Raw genomic sequence first — 12,056 nt, 5'->3', positions numbered from 1 at the left:
TCTATAGTCAGATACATGGCCTATGTATTTATAAAACAAAAATTAATTAGGAAAATAAAATAATAACCTTTACAGCACAATCTGCTTTGACCTATTTGTCCCTTTGTAATTCTGGGGACATTTTTTTTGCATTTTTTATTGTAATTAGTAAAAGGGTTACATGATATTTGCCAGATAGAAGGTGCATTAATTCACGTACATTGATACCCTTTCACATATCTTGGTACCCATTTCCCTCCCCCCCACACTTCCCACCTGTCTTGGTTTTCCCCCCTTCCCTATCAAATTTCAAATAACCAAATACAAATAAATTCAATATATCAGATAACAAAGTGAGATACTATAACAATATGAGATTATCTGGTCAGATTAGTTACTAAATAGCAAAAGGTAGCACGTACACACTGATCTTCATTCATTTCAGCTACTTTGTTGGTCTATAGTCACAGAACACACCCTGTGGGAAGTGTGGAGAATTAAAGAATGAATGACTGCAAAGCTCTCACTCTGTACATAGGAATAGAGTGGGTATATTTTTCCTCTACTTCCTTTCTTGAACAGTGGCCTTAGTCAAATTTTACATCTGACTGAATCTATACACAACCAGTCAATAGATGTTGGAAGCTGAAATGTTTGTTCATAAACCTCAGAAGAATATAACCAAAGACTGAGATGATAGCACACCCTTTAACCCATTTTTTTTTCAAAAACTGTCTTGGAAATTCAGAATCTTTTATTGTATTACAATTTGTTCATTCTTTAACTTTATTATTTTGGGTAGATTTCTCCATATAGTAAGATCTCTTCTCTTACTTCTTAGGATTATTGTGAGAATTACACAGGGCAGGTCAAATAATAACAGGAAAGTCACAGAACATGAGGTCATTCCAGTGGCTCATGTCTATAACCTTAGCTACTGAGATTCTGTGTTCCAGAGAATAGTAGGTTGAAGCTAGCCTGGATAGAAAATTTGATATACTCCATTTCCAAAATACCCAGCAAAAGTCAGAGTGGAGATTTGGTTCAAGTGAAAGAAAACCAGCGGAACAAGCATGAGAGCCTGAGTTTAAACCCCGGTATTTCTCTCCAAAAAGTAAGCTCAATTATACAAGTAGCTAGGGCAATTCAGATCTGTATTATACATCTCATTACTTGTGCGTGCATGAACAAGTGCATGTATATATATGCATGCCTTTTGCCTTTTGTTTTACATCACTAATGTTTGAACTCAGTGCCTTGTATTTGCTAGACAGGTGTGCTACCACTTGAATCATGCCCCTGTTATTTTTTGCTTTGGTTTTTTTCCCCAGTGGGGTCTCACACGGTTATCATGATTGGCATCAGACATTTCACTGACGCGTGCCTCTTGTGAATGTGGCAATACACACATACACCACCACTCCCTGCTTGTTGGTGAAGGCTCAGTCTCATTAGCATTTTCCCTGAGCTAGACTCAGTATCTTTCTCCATCACCTATCTCTATTTCCTGAGTAGATGTGATTGCAGGTGTGAGTCATCAAACTCAGTACTTATTTCTGCCTTTAATTGAAATCTATCCCTCATTTGAAAAATGTTATCTGAAAATGGCAACAACCTTGCAGAACTAAGCTTGTTCTTTTTCAAGTGTATCTTTTTTGCAATGCTGTCACTGAAGAAGCTGAAGTAACTTGCTTTACAAAAGCAAAAACAAATTTAAAGCAATTGAACAATTAAACAGGTCAAACTTTGTTCATTGAAATAACAATAATACCTTAGTATATGTTTTTCTATTTTCTTCATTAAAGAATTTAGTAATGTTGATTTTTATGTCATATTTCAAATGTCATGTTTAACAAACTAGTATTTAAGAAGGGAATCACTGGCACATAGATTTTAGAACATAATTAAAATTAAGGTAAGGGTTTGTATGTCATAGATACATATTAAGATATGTAATAAAACATGTCTATAGAGTAAATAGCATATATTTTTCTTTAATATCTTACATAACTTTTGTGGCCCCAACATCTTTAGAGAGAGTAAATCTATTTGAGTTATATGTACTTATATTTTCTATATTAATCACTGATGATGACTAAATAATTGTAGTAAACTTGCAAGAGTTAGGCTTCAGATATGTGTACAAATATTGCAACAGTTTTAGTTACACGGTTGTTCTATGGGAAGGCATGGCATAAGGCTCTGACTTGTTTTTCATTTATTTTCCCTGTAAGATCTATTATATAAAGATTTACCTGGTCCCTAACTCATCAGCTGCTTTTTTTTGTACGTAGTCTCCATTTCTTTCAGTGTTTCATGCACACTGGCAGCGCTCCTTCTGTTCCAGGGCTATTACCCTCTCTCCACAGAGCAAGTCATTCTTATCCATTAGGAAAATACTCCCTGAACACATACCATGGGTGATTTGCCATTGCTCAACTCTTTTAACTCACCTTAGATGAGCACAATTAGTAGTTAAATAAAGAGCTATCATAATTCCCTAAAATGTTCAACAATATTAAGGAGGTGGCCAGTAAACAAGTATGAAAGAAGAGCGAGTCATGGTCAATGAAAAGAATCCGTGATGGAATTCATTCATTCATGAATGTATCTATCATTTTATCATGCCTACTAGGATTGGAGCTTGTGATATTAATAATGTCAAATTCCTTGACTCTAAGAACTATTAGTTTGGGTAACACTGCCCCTTCTGCCTACTTTGTGTTATAAAGAGGCAATGTATGTGTCAAGATGAATTGTATATCACTAGCTAGTAGAGTATAGGGAAGTAGAAAAATCATTATGCCTATAGTGGTGGATAGAGATATCTTGTGTGTGGAGAAGAGATGGGATTTGACCTAGCTGGTGAAGAATACATGAGGTTGACACTGTAGACAGGGGCCTTGCCTTAGCAAGAAGAATCCAGATCTGCTAGTATTTTGTTGATATTTGATCAGAATGGCAAAGCCAAGAGATCTGGGTTCTTTTATAGTATAAAATGTGTGATCTGTTAATGTGAGAAATTCATCTAATTTCTCTCAAATTCATTTTTCTTCATCTCTAAAATTAGAAGGCTGATAATCTGGTTTCTTTCAACTGACGCAAAGACCAAATTTGACAGATGGTAAAAAGTCACGGTGTCAGGTTAATAAATACTGTCACTATATGACAACTTCAGGTGAGTCTTCAGAGCTTGCCAATGAAATGGCTTTCTATGAGCCCGTGCTTACTCCTTTTTAATGTGTGAAATGAGTTATATAAAGGTAAGAATCTAGTAAATACCTTATAACCTTGTTAAACTCTCACTTGCTCCTCCGAAACGGCATATTAAAAAATGTCTTTGGAAGGGAATGTCATGACCCAAATAAAGAAATTCTTGTTAATGCAGGCCAGGGAACTCTTTCCTGTCAGGTGTGAGTTTCCTATAGTGATTGTAGGTCTGGCTGGGGACGTATTCCTACATGAATGACTCATTCATATCCTACCCCACAAGCTAGCTGAGGTGCAGACTTTCTGAGTGAGCCTTCAGCCTTACTAGCACCTCAGTCTTCTGTAACAACTCACATATGGTAAGAGAGAACTCAGAAGTACTCATGGAAATGAGTCTCCCTATCAAAAGTCTAGTTAAGGGTTTCGATCAATTCATCATTAGACATCACCTTCCTATAATATCACTTTTAGTTGGTATACTCATTTATTTTAGAGCCTGAGGTTCATCTGTAAAAATATTTCTTTTTTCTATTTAAGTTTAGAGTAGCTCCAGGCTTGAGTTATGCTACAGGTATTGTTTGGCCTCGTAATCAAAATAACAATCATCAATTGGGATTTTCAGAACCATTGTAGATGGCAGGATTTTGCCCTGTGTCACTGAAGTGATGGCTGATGCTTCACATGAGTAAGTGAAAGACAGCGATGACTGTTTCCATTGAAGAGTATGCTTTGGGTCTTTTCCTCTGGGAGTGGAGCATAGGAAAGTTTGCTGAAAGTATAAATTACCTCCTACTAATAGTGTTCCTATGCTAATTTGTATTGCTACAGTACTGAGGATTGATCCCTACTTTTCATCTTTTTTAAGTGCAAATAAACTCCTACACATGTCAATATGCCTTGGATGAGATATGTGACAAGTGCGCATCTTCATTTGTTTTATTTGTATTTGCTAAGACATTCCTGGGTGAGTAGGGAATGAATGACTGCAAGATGGGGAGTAGGGAGGTATACAGATCTGAGGTTGAACCACAGCTCCTGCAAGCTATTTGTTTGTCCAGACACAACACAGCATCAAAACAATAAGATCCTAGAAAAGAGAAGAAAAATCAAAGGAGATAAAAGGGATAACTATACTTTAGGGTAGTTATTGATGTTTTCCTGAATTATAGCCATTAAATACATTCCAACTCTGGCTTTTTTTTCCTTGATGGAAAAGAAAATTTTTAACATGTGCTTAGATTTCCATTTTTTAATTACACAGGTGACTGCTTAAACATTCCTATTAATAAGGGGAATTAGAATGTTTATTTAACAAGTTGAAATTAGTTGTGTGGTATTTTTTTAATTTTATAAACAAATGGAATAAGTCTTTAATAATAGATCCCTTAAAGGAAACTGAATTCACTTTGGTCACTGCAGTTATCTGTCTGCAGCTTGTAAGTATTATATGTAATGAGAGGAAGTGATAGAGCTTCTATAAATTTACAGATTAAATGCCTTTAGACGTCATTCTAACAAGACTTGCATGCTATTAGTATTCTCTCAGGGATCAATTTTAAAAGTTGTAATGTAATAAAAAATGGTTGGACTATTTTTCCCCACAGCTTTCATTTTATTATGTTGCATGAAATATGCCTTTATTGGCTGTAGCATTACTGGAAGTAAAATATACTGGGTACTGAAAAATTCTGTCACTTTGTATTAGCTGTAAATTATCGACTAGTATAAACCCTAATTTCATTTGTCACATTCTGTTGCATTGCTGCTCTTCCCTGTTCCCATTCTGTCATTCTGGCAGGCCCATGCTGCCCCAGGTATCACGGCATCGCCATCTGCACCCGACATCTGTCTCTCTATTGATCACACGGGTTTAGCACTTGATCAAACAGAGCACAACAGAATACATCTCTTTTTGCAATACTGCCAATGCCAACTGCGGCATGAAATCTACTACAAAAGCCTCCTTCTCCTAGTTTAAAAATTGCATTTGTGTGGCTCTGCTTTTTTGCTCTCAAACTCAGCATTCCCCCCCCCCCCTTACCCCTTTGGGTTTAACATCGTGCAAGATGCACATGAAAATAAATCTCACTTTTACATATTTGAGAATTTAACAGGCTAAGGAGGATGCAGGCTATGGATGATAATGAGAGTCACTAGAAGGAAGAAAAGAATGTGCCTGTTTCAGGTCTGGCCTTATGAATGGCATTGTCTTTACCATTGTTTGGGTACATTTGTCAGCATCCTGGGAACCAATGGCCAAAGAGGTTTTGGTTGTTCAGCCAGCTGTTTGTGGATTTTATTTTTTTTTTATTTTTCAGTTCTGTGTTTTTGCTTTTCATTTATCTGTTGTGTGACTTATCCAAGCCTAGAGACAAATGTTCCGTACTGGTGTATAGTATTTAAACAGTTTAGAGATAGCTACATTGCACTTTGTATGGGAACGTTCGGGGAAGTCTAGGGGAACAGGTCGCAGGGTTTTGGTTAGATGCAGGGAGTAACAGCATTTTTTTTTTAGGGCTTCAGCCTTTTTACCTATGTGGTTCTCACTCACCTTAGGGTAGGGCCACTCACACAGTCATGAAAACTAGTGCCAAGATGGTGCAATAAACTGCCAGTACAATGGAGAGATAAGGCTACAGGGAGATATTTAAAGAGAGTGAAAGCCAGGACCACAACATTCTTAGTTCACCTATAACACAAAAGTAGGATTAAGGTATGCAGATATTATTATTTTTTTTGTTGTGGTATTTTCACACCTTTCACTGCAAGACAAATTGTTTCCAGGGAGAATATCTTATATTCACCATGTAGACAAATACATAAAAAATGTCCTTAAATTTTAAAGACAGATAGCCATATCACGTTTAAAACCTATTCAATATCTTGCTAGCCAGAGATTGCATACTTTATTTATAGCCTTACAAATTACCTTGGAGGAATGAGGTTTAAAAAAGCTTCTGCATTAGACATGATTGAGGTTTTTTTTTTCTTTTAATTCTAACTGAATCATGGTGGTTGTAAAATTAGAAACCTTTTTGTGTTGTTGTAGTTTTAAATTTTTTTAAAGGCAATATTAGTTACATCACAAGTGGGTACTGGCGATGTATTATTCATAAGATATTTTGTAGCCAAATACATTAGAGTATATAGTGGTACCAACAAAATAATATTTTAGAGCTAATTGAAATTTTTCTTCCTATAAAGATTAAGCCTCTTCTACCCAATAGTCTTCTGTCATTAAAATAACACTTTTAATGCCTTGTCTAAATGATGTCTGACATTAATACAAAGCTATATTAAAGCACTCAAATGACCAGTTCTTTTGTAATGTATTCTATATGATCACACACCGGGTCCGAGTGGGCAGTGTGCATGAAGGGGTAACAAGTGGAAGCTAATTAAACTATATTCTCTATAGAACTTCACAGAAAAAGGACCAGTAATCCTCAGAAGGTGTTCTGAAAATGGCATTTTTATTGAAACGCTGGCAGAAGCCTTTCTTCTTACATAAGGGCTAATTTTTTGACATAAAGGTTTTTTTATTATAGGCTCAAAACTTCATATGCAAAATAAAAATCCTTATGAAGATTTTCAAGTGATTTTTTTTAAAACATGGCTTTTATTTCCTAGGAAATCAAGTTGGCCTTTCAAAACAACAGAGCTTTTCAGTATTTTGCCACATTTGCATGTTACTAAATAACTTCCTAAACACCTTGTCAGCAGTCCCTGTGTCCTCTTCTGCTATTGCTGTATTGCTATATTTCTGTGCAGCAATTATTGCTGCAGCACACACACACACACTCACACACACATACACACACGCACACACACACGTGGACTGTCTTCCATGCAGATCATCCTGTGGCAGGTCTATGTTCCCACCACAACGTTCCTCTTACCCATAGCTACTTCAGTCTGTAGCAAGGCTAATTTTGCAACAGTCAAGCTGGGGCTGGCACATCATGTGTGGTTTTGTTCTCTCTTACTCCTTAGACACATCTGCCTTAAGAAAGGAAAATAAAATGCTACTTTACCATCATCAAGTAGCAAAAATCAGCCATGACCACTTTCTGCTTTTGATTTATATGTCATATCCATTTGGGGAAAGTAGATCCCACTAAGCATGGTGGGTGACAGAACAGGAAATTTGGGCATAATATCCAATTTAAGAGATGAAGAGTAAAGAAAGATTTGACTCCTGGTCTATATTGTTCAGAGACGATTTCTTAATATAACTACTCTATATCAAAATCTATGTTTAAGAATAAAATAATCTTCCTATATAACCCAGTTGGCCTGTAACTTGCAGTACTCCTGCTTCTGTCTCCTAAGTGCTGAGATTACAGGCCTGGGTTACCACATCTGGCTTTTTAAATGGTTTCAGTAGTCTTCAATGTGTGAGTGTGAGACTTCCGTGTCATAAAACCCACTGTCATCATTGTCATCCTTGATATCTAGGACCTGGGATTTATCACCGCAGCATATCAAGAAGTCACTTACTGTGGTGGAAATGGCTGCTAGTTTCGGGTGTTATGTAGTTGCTCTTTTGGTTTGCTGAGAGGATCAGAGAAAGACACACTGCTGATGGCTGTCATCTCTCAGGTTGGTCCTGCTCAGGAGCCCAACACATTCTGAAATCACTTGCCTACTCTGAAGTCCTAATATTCTTTATGCACTTAGAAAAGGAATTTAATCTTTGGCTACCCAAAGCAATTATAGCACGAGAAAGTTCTCCTTAGGCAGTGTAAAAAACACTTACAGGAATGGTTTTGCTCTCCCTATGAAATTCTAAGCTAACAACACTGCTCATTTTAGCTTTCCCTATGTGTTTAGGGTAAAAGGACCTCTAGATTCAAACATCCACAAAGAGGGGCAGAACAATAGTTAGAAAATTCTATCCAAGTTTTATTTATGATTGTAACCAATGAGCTGAAGAGGTTGGGGTTGGAAATATATGTAGTATGCCTGTGCTGAAAGTCACCCCTAAAAGTTTATTTCAAGCAAATGCCTAATTATTAAACTAGAACAAGCCCTGTTTGCTTAGTCAACATAGCTATGCTAAATCATAAACTAAGCAGTATTTAAATGCTCTTCCTTGACAAGGAATGAGAAAATATGTACATGCGCTTTAAAATATGCATGTAATCACCACAAACAACCAACTGTTTCCTGTTTATGACAAAGGAGTAAATAATCCATTGATCTGGCAGCAGGGCACCTGGGCTGTAACCCACTTCCTATCAGTGGTCCCTGAACCCTCATTATTTTTCCTCAATTAAAGTTCATAGTCTCAGGAAGTCTGTGCTGAACAGATGTACAACTGTTCTTGATGACAGAACACAGAAGAATCACAAATTTAGAAAACTATGACCATTTCATAAACCCCAGAATCACATCATTTGTTGTGAGTAAGAAACATGACAAACAATATGTCTGTTTTATAGGCTGCTAAGCCTGTGCATTACAGAAGAGAATATTAAAGTTCAAAAACTGTCACATGAGCAGTACATTATGAATATAGTCATGCATTTTTTTATGATTCAAATAATGGTTACTGAAATGAAAAAAAATAAAATCTTCAGTGGGTTATAATGCAAAAATTGTGATGGAGAATTAGACAAAATTGGAAATATGAGCAGAACCACATACAAAGTAATGATCTGGAGAAAACTACAGAATGTAATAATGAATGTATTTCAGAAATATGGATTCGACTAATGCTAGTTTTATTTTCATCTTTGCATAATTTGGAATCCTCTGAGCACTCATCATTAAGGAAAAGCATTTTAAAAAAGAAGTATAACATGACTATAGCTTCAAGCGTAACAAAGAGACACTCAACTGAATAACTTTAAGAAAAAAAAAACAATCTACCTGAGGTCAAATACCACAGCATCATTCATTTTAAAAGCTACATATATACGGCTTTCATCATTCATAAATAATCCTATATGCTTAAGAAAATGAGGAAGGAAAGCAGGCAATTGGGGAGAAGCTCATTTCCATTTTATTTTGAAAATGTTATCTCAATAAGACATTGTAAACTATGTGTTGCAGTAAATAATATGAAGTTCCTCTCCTGTGTTTTGTAGTCTTTTCCCTCAACATAACTCTAACTCCACAGACACTAATGTATTGTGAATCTTGAGGTCAGAATGGATGTTTGGATCATCAATGGAGACACCTGTCATTTTCATTTTCCCAGGAATAATGTGTTATTGTTTAATGCTGTAACAGGCCTGTGTTCCTGTTTGGTTTCAAGTTTTGCCACTACCCCAAAGGTAATTCTACCCACACACTAACACTAATATTCTAATAATATTTTGACTTCTGTCTTTGTTACCCAATATTTTTGTGTCATTATTGGAGATGTTATTTGCTTTCTGTCCAGGCAGACTCCTATAATGAATTGCAGTTTTCCTGTACAACTAGAACATAGTTTGTAAATATAAAAATAAATAACATTTGTACTTTTTAGAATTGGCATAAAATGTTTACAAACTGCATTGTGATCAACATTAGAAACATTTTTTCCATCTTAATATTTTCTTATATTTACTTCCAACTAACTCAAGATGAAGAAATTCCTGAATCTGATTATAAAGTCCTCCTCACATTTGCTTAAGAACTCTATATGCTAAATTGATCATTCAGTTTGTTACAGACTTCAGTAAGAATAACACGGTAATGCCAAGACACGTTGGTAGTGGAAAACAAAACTCTCTTTACCGTAAGCTTGTTTTCAGGAAACTGCTTTTGATATATTTCCCTCAATGTGTATTTCTGACACTTACATCAAAAATGTCCATACTGCTTCTAAGATAGATTTCATCAAATTCCCTCTTAGCAAATTTGGTTGTGGTCTACTAATGTTCTCCTTTTGAATCAAACACTAAAACTACTCTTGTTCTTTCAGTCTTCAGAAAACATCTGAAGGTTTATTAACCACCAAATAGACTTCAAATAGATAAATTCTCTAATTTGTCAAGTATTCCAATAAAATGACAAAGGCAAGGAATAACTTCTCAACACACAACTAAGAAATATGCATATTTTAAATTTCCTCAAAGAGAATATTTTAGCTTCAGTTTTCTGTGAAAGCTATTCCATTAGAAATTTCTTTTACCAACTAATTTGTTTTTTGGTCAGTAAGGAAACCATGGAGCATATGTTCCTTTGGGTCTGGTTTAGACTATTTTGTTTCTAATTTACAGAATAGCTTCGAGGGTGGCCTGCTGGTTGCTGTGGCCTTTGTGGGTTTCCTCCACAATATACCACAGCCAGGGCCACGAAGAGCAGAAGGTGATGGTACCGCTCAGCAACCTCATCTTCAGACAGTTGCAGAATGGATCTCCAATTCAGGTGTGGCTCTATGAGCAGGTGAATATGCATATAATGCTCTGTACCACGGACCTTATGTTAGATGATGCAGAAAAAGTTCATTCCAAAGTAAGTCAAGAGAACACTGGGTCAGATCATACCAAAAGGCCATGATATTTTTCTACTACAAAATGTCTTCACATAGAAATGATCAATGAAGTGGGAAATTATACTGTAAATGGATAGACAGACAGGCAGATAGATAGATGTTAGATAGACAGATATAGATATAGACATATTTTAGTGTTCTTTGATGGGAACCTAAGAAAAAATACATTCATGTCATTTAATGAGCCCTGATGTTAAGATACAGAATGTACAGTTCCTTTTGTTTTTATCAGGTGACAATAAATGCCATGGGATTGTTTTTATTAAAAGAAAGATTTTAAGAATATTCCTACAATTACTATAATTAATTTGTAGGAAAAAATGACATCTACAGAGTAAGCAAAAAGTAATGTATATATGAATGTGTTTATATATAGTTCTTGAAACTTAAGAGATTTTAACCTTTTTAACCTTTTATTATGGTGCTATGTGGCCTCCATTTTAGAGTTTAAATATACTAATATAAAGTAATAGATTATAATTTTTCCCACAGGTTAATGAGCAGTAAAGAGATATTCCAGCATAGTGATATTGTTGCTACCTTTGATCAATGACAGGAAAAGCATTCTTTCCTCAAAAGTATAAATGACTCCGTGCCAAACTCTACATCTATTGAAATGAACTAAGCAAGCTGAGTGCCTCTTAAACTTGCAACTGCACAAAATATTTAGGTCTTGCCTTGCTATGTGTGAGTCCATGAAGTGGTTGCACTATGGCAATTCCATTTGCTGCTTTGCGCTACTAATGCATCTTGTGAGATTGTCTAAGCATTCCTTCAGAATCACTTCCATTTTACCAGTGTTGCCACACCAGTGTATTTAACAGAAACATTTACATGCTTTGCATTTTAAGTGCTTCAGAAATCCAAGCACAGCGCCGGCACATTTCCGCTGCACCATCAGATGTAATGAGTTATGGTACTATCGGCATGTTGATAAGCTATAGCCCAAAGAAGAACAAGAAGGAAGTATAAAAAATATGGCCAGAGGATGGGATAAAATTATCAGCTAGTGTGTTTTCCTGTTTGGTTTTAATCTACATTTAATTAAATTCTTATCTTCTGTGTACTTATGGTCGCATTTGAATGGCGAGACTGCATTCATTATGAATGGTAAAACTTAACTCAGAGAACATTACATGTGGCTTCTTTAAAAAAGAGGAGAAGAAAAAAATGCTGTCTTTATTCTTTACACTAGGGTCTCAGAAAAGAGGACCAAACTTTCAGGCCAAGTGCTAAAGCACTTGACCTGTGGGTCATCTGATTGGGGAAATTTGGACTGGGCTAAATTTTTAATCCTAGGTTTATTTATTTATTTATTTTTGCAATTTGGGAATGTGATTATCAAAATTTGAGCCTGAACAGAGCTGGCAAAGGAAGC

At 35.8% G+C, this 12,056-nt stretch overlaps 1 protein-coding gene and 1 pseudogene across 2 annotated transcripts in view; one reads left to right on the top strand and one right to left on the bottom strand.

Annotated features, from left to right (window-relative positions):
* The window catches only part of Zfpm2 (zinc finger protein, FOG family member 2), a 405,961-nt gene that overhangs the window by 37,892 nt on the left and 356,013 nt on the right, over positions 1–12,056 (bottom strand). The window lies entirely within an intron of this gene.
* On the top strand, positions 10,477–10,714 carry LOC150059112 (small nuclear ribonucleoprotein E pseudogene; annotated as a pseudogene).

The sequence above is a fragment of the Megascapheus bottae genome, chromosome 9, assembly GCF_031878675.1.
Source record: "Megascapheus bottae isolate mThoBot1 chromosome 9, mThoBot2.hap1, whole genome shotgun sequence".
Lineage (NCBI taxonomy): Eukaryota > Metazoa > Chordata > Mammalia > Rodentia > Geomyidae > Megascapheus > Megascapheus bottae.
The sequence above is the reverse complement of the archived record's forward strand: the minus strand, read 5'-3'. Positions and strand labels throughout refer to the sequence as shown.